We start from the raw sequence: 6,000 nt of genomic DNA, 5'->3' as shown, positions 1-6,000 counted from the left end.
GCTAAGCTATGCCAATAGGATCTATAAATTTACAAGGAGGAGTATGAGTCAAGGTGGGACACTACAGTCAAGACCATACACAGGTGACCTCAAAGATGAAAATAAAAAGAAGGGGTTTTGGAAATAGATTGGACTTGGTGAGAAAAGTGATGAAAAGGACCTAGCGAGGATTTTATTTGATTAGGGATTGGATTGAAAATGATTTGAATGGTCCTTAGATTAGGACAAAATGGATTGGATGATATCTTAGCCTTGGATTAGGACATAGATAGGATGTGGGCCACAAAGAGAGGTAACAACCAAGCTAGGCCAAACTTAGACCTTAGATTAAGATTTGATCAAGACTTTTCTACTCAAGATAGACTTCGTTCCTAAGAAAAATAGGGGAAAATGATTAGGGTTTGGATGAACCCAAATGATTAGGATCAATTAGGTAGTATACTTGAGGTAGATTCTTTCTCAAGAATAGGGCCAATTGTGGATTTGATAGATGATAAAAGGTCTAAGTCAGACTTTTGTGAAGTGTTGACCTTGGATTGGGAGCTTGATTTGATTGATTGGATTAAGGTTGATGATTGATTATGCTAAGTCCTTAGAGAGGAAATATGGGAATGATTATGGGAGAAAAGGATAGATTGAAGAAAATAAATGAAAGGAAATGAAGGTTACCCTATATGGGAGATGACTCAATAAGTGATTTTGGGCATGGGCAAGTTGGACAATGAAATGCAACCGGTCCTATTGATGCTTTGAGATAATCCTAATCTTTGATGGAAACCACGGGTTCTTAAAGGTTCCTCATAAAACTCATTGTTGTAACCCTAAAGGTAATCATGGAAAAGATGCAAGAAGGTACAATGTTTCAACAAGAGCTTGTCGTTGATATACAAAAAATAATGACATTTAAGGATTTTCTTATAGCTAGGCTTCTTCTTCTTGACTTGGTCGTAAATAAACTTTTTAGGATGCTTGGGGGATTTTGTTTTATGGTGCATGAGTGAATTTGCCCAAATGTTGGATAAGTTGGGAAGTTTTGAAATTTGTCTACTCTTGGCAAAAGAAATCAAATAATGACAAACACATTGGCCAAGGTAACACTTTTAAACCAAGCGTGAAAGTGAGGTGGGCCTAAGTTAGCCCAATATAACAAAATTTTACTGGTTTGCACAATGAAGACATGCAAAAAGAACACAACCTATGTTGGAAAGTGGAAACCATTTAATGGGGCCGTCACAACATAGAAATACCTCAAACGGGAAGATAGATAGAGATTTTGGTAGCACTGGCTCCACTCCAAGACACTCACTTCTCGGGAATACTATAATCTCTTACCCTGAAGATCTGAAGATCTTTTAATCGAGGGATTCTTATCTCATCTTGAATGGGTACATGAGGGGTATCTACGAGGTGCGATCTGCACTCCCTAAACCATCAAATCCAGTATTTGAGCTACTAAAACATGGTGTCTAGTAATTTTTCAACGAGTCTAGTCCAACAATGAATACACAAAGAAAGCCACTCAAGGCTCTAACTGATCTTATTGGTGTAGAGAAGGCCTCCACATATGTCAAATTCACTCAGCACTCCAGCCATTTGACCAAGTTTTTTGTGTAGATTCTTGAAAGTCACCACTCAAGATAACACCAGAAGAGACGATATCCCTGGTGTATCCCAATTTGAGATACCCTTGTGTGATGATGAAATCCCCAATCAAAGATGCCCCTCAACTACTAAAAGAGAAGATAGGTGTTGTTAATCACCTTTCTCTTCACCCAAGGTCCATGAAGGCAAGGGGAGAGGATACTTGGTGTAATGGCGGGTCCACCCTACACAATGTGCAAGTGTACCAAACACGAAATACACATTAGTCCCACATATAAGATTTTCTAATCTATAATTTAAAAAAAAACAAAAAAACTAATCTAGTGGAAAATCAATGATCTTCAACAATTGTGCTGCAAAAACAGTGTTAGTTGCCTGATAATTTTTTGGGACAAATGAAGAAACCAGCTACAAAAACCCAAAATTTGATCAGTAACACAAAAAATATGCTACTTCACCATAGACGCCAAAGTATAGGCGTATATGCCAACGTCTATGCAGACACTAGCATACGTGTAGATGCCCATTTAAGGCCTTAATACAAAAAAGAAAAAACAAGTGCGAAAAATATTTAAAAATTTAAATTTGAAAACCAGGCAAGAATCTATACCTACGGAGACACTGAAAGGGTCTAGCGCAGATGACAATGTTTGTGTAGACGCGGAAGCAAGTATCTTGCAAAAACTGTTAAGTAGACAATTAAAAAATTCAAATTTTAAAAATGAGCGGGAAAATAGATAGGCGGAGACACCGTTCTGCACTGCAAATGCTGATGTCTACGCAGACATCGAAGCGCTATTTCCAAAAAAATATTCTTAATTAGCCTAAAAAAATGATTTTTACTACAATAATTCGATTGTTGTGGAAAACAAAATGCTAATTTACTTTGTTTTTGTTACTTTTAGTTGTATATTGCGATTTTTTTGTATTTTTTTTATTAAAAAGAAGAATGAAATACAGAAAAGAGACAAATTATAAAAAGTTGAAGACACCGATTAGGGAGGGTGGAGATGTCGATCCAGAACCCCGCAAAAACATAGTGAGCAGGAAAATTTGAATTTGAACGCAAATGCTGAAGCAGCCACACAAAGATGTTGAAACCATGATGGAGATGTTGAAGTGCAATCGGGGATGCCGAATCGGAGACCTATGAGGAAAAAACTAAAAAACAAGCCAAAAAAACTTAAATTCTAGGGGCATGGGTCCCACCGGGTGTGACAAAATGAACCAAGGGAAATTATATTGAGATGCTAATGATTAGTTCTAATTCAAATAAATATAAAATCACTTAAACATGCATAAAACAAACCACTATACCTTCAAAACCTTCTCTTGCTCCTTGGATTGAGCCTTTGATGAAGTGAGGAATGCACCCCTTCCTCACTTGATTGGATTGGCTCTTTGGATGGGATGTGGATTTCTCTCCACTACTCAACAACAAGGTGATATAATGGATAGATTGATGGTATGGTTGGGATGTTGCTAAGTGTGGGATGAATTTGGCATTATAAGAGTGCTATGAATGATTTCTAAGGCTAAATGGGTAGCATAAACTTGCATAAAAGATGATATGAATTGTGAAGGGATGAGACTACAATTTCTAGATTGGAGGGGATCCAAATGAAGGGCCACAATTGATTTTAAATGGAGGGTGGATATTGAAAGAAGGTGGGAGAGGATTGAGAGGACAAGATGTGGGGTTCAAGAGATTTTCCATAAAGACATTTCTTTTCTCCACATCCTACATGGTACATGGGGAAGAGATCCCCAAGTACATTGGGAAGGGAAAAATAATATTAAATTCCTTGGGGGGCGGGGAGAGGAATTAAAAATTCCTTGGGAAGAGAAGGCATGGGGATGTGCAAAGGATTTGAAATCCTTTGACATGATCAAAGTTGGTGCATTTAAGGTTTGGAAGGTGAGAGGGAAAAGTCATTTATGGCAAATGGTTGACTTCCTCCTAATATTGGGGATTAGGAATGTTCAAGTGATTAAGAGGAGTGATTAGGTGGATTAATGGAGGATTAGAGTGCAAGTGGGAAAGTTAGGAGGATGTGACATGGGGAGAGAGAATGAGTGGAGGAATATAAAATTGGAGAATAATGATAAGAATGATTAAGGAAGAATTAATTAGGCTAGATGAGAATTAGAGAAAGTGATTTGTAGGAATCACCTTAGTTAGGTTAATTAATTGGGATTAATTAAGCCGAAATTAGAAGAAATAATCATTAGAAGGACTTTAGAAGAATAGGGAAATAATTTATTTATTTATAAATTAACTATTGAACTATAGTGATAAAATTAATTAAATTTGATTTAATTCATTTTAAGAAGATTAAGGATAAACATGATTAAATAGATTAATTGTGTAGAAAGGCTCGAATTAATTAAATATTCAATTTAATTAATTTTAGACATCGACAATTATATGAGAAATGAACTCTATAGATAATTAATACATGTAATGCAAGTGAAGTCTAAAAAGGAAAATGCAAATGAGTTCTAAAATGATTAGAAAATGTAAATGAAAATTAAGTGATAATGCAAGTGAACATGAAATGACATAAGGCATATAATGATAAAAATAAAATTGAATCCTACAATAATAATGCAAATGAACCTAAATGATTAAATGGTTAAGTGAAAATAAAGTGATGATGCAAATGGAAGTGGGTGAGATTTTTGTGACGTGCCAACCATAACACAATGAAATATATAGGATAGAAAAAGAAAAAAGGGGGAAGGGTGAATAAATTGGAGTCTCCAAGAGAAAATGATGGATGGGTGGGGTTTTGTTGTGCAAATGTAGAGAGAAAACCTATCATTTATATTGCCACAAATTATTACACCACTAATAGATGGATGGGGTTTTGTTGTCAAGATGTTGTGAATATCTGAGGTGTAGACTAGACTCTCAAACAATAGGTTATCTCAATGCACACGGGCTCACAAACACTAATGAAGGTGTAAGTGTGAGACTGTTGGATCGTACACGAGAAAACCTCAAACACACCATACAACAAAAATATGTGCCGCGATACACCAGTCCAATACATATCATGATATAGAGTGATCAAGGAAATCCTGAATACATATAGACATAGGGCATAAAATGAAAATCCAAGTGAAAATAACAATCATGTAAACAACTTACACATGGCCAACTAACATCTCTTGAAAAGAGTAGGACATGGATTTGGATAAACTATTGGACATGGGAAGGATGCATCCCAATGGGCAAAGATAATGGATATGAATGAAAAAGTGGAAAAAGGACCAGATGTATGTGCAAGATGGGGTGCAAATAATATCATTGCCACTTAGATTTGATTAGCATAGTATGTATAGGTGTTTGGTTGATGCACAAGTCAAAAAATTAAAAAACTCATATTGACAAGAAAACGCAGGATACTGGGGGAAAGCTCATTTTGATGGGATGATCCTTATTCACGGCCTTGGAATCTAGAAAATGATCTCAATGGGAGGGAGGTGAGGTATTATCAATGAAGGGTTGCTAGGGTATTATTAGGGCAGAGAGTTCCTACACAAATAGAAGAGGGGTGATAGGTATAGTGGGAATGAATGACGAAAGTAATGCAAGTAGGTGTGATAAGCATCCAAAGAGATTGTAGATTTGAATTATTTAAGATGACATCTGTGAATATGTTTTCACCAAGGTACTTGCCCATAGCGCCACAGAGTGGTTTTGACTGACGGGGGAAATGATTTTTTCTTGACTTTTTGCATTTTTCTTTTTTTTTTGTATTTTTTGTTCTTTTTTTTTATAAATAAAAAAAAATTGAGACTCTGAAGATCAAGCATAGAATTTATTCAAGTGTAGGATGTTCATAGGCTCTTCCACGGGTTCTCCTTTATGTGTAGCCAATTGATAAGCACTAGACCATATTTGGTAGTGATGACATAGGGTCCCAACCAATTGGGCTTGAATTTTCCTTTCTTTTCTCTGTGCTGAAGAATTATTTGATTTTCTATAAGAACCAGAGCACCAATGCCAAATTTGTGGTTCTTAAATTTCTTGTTGTAGCTAGTTTGGAGGTGATTCTGATAAACTTAAAGGTGATTTAGGGTCTTGAGATATCATTCATCTAGCAATTCAAGCTCTTGTAATATGACCACTATGTATTCCTCATCAAGTAGGATATTCTGTAGGGACACCCGTAGTGAGGGGATCTCAATCTCAAGGGAAAGGATGACTTCAGAACCAAAGACTAAGGAATATGGGGTGGTCTTGTGGGCATTTGGATACTTGTGTGGTAGGCCCAAAGGGCGGGGTGGAGTTGCAAGCTCCAATCATGACAAACTTCATTGACTGTCTTTTTAAGGATTTTAATAAGAATTTTGTTCAAAGCCTCAACTTGACCATTACCTTGCAGGTAG

The sequence above is a fragment of the Cryptomeria japonica genome, chromosome 9, assembly GCF_030272615.1.
Source record: "Cryptomeria japonica chromosome 9, Sugi_1.0, whole genome shotgun sequence".
Classification (NCBI taxonomy): domain Eukaryota; kingdom Viridiplantae; phylum Streptophyta; class Pinopsida; order Cupressales; family Cupressaceae; genus Cryptomeria; species Cryptomeria japonica.
Note: the sequence above shows the minus strand (reverse complement) of the source record.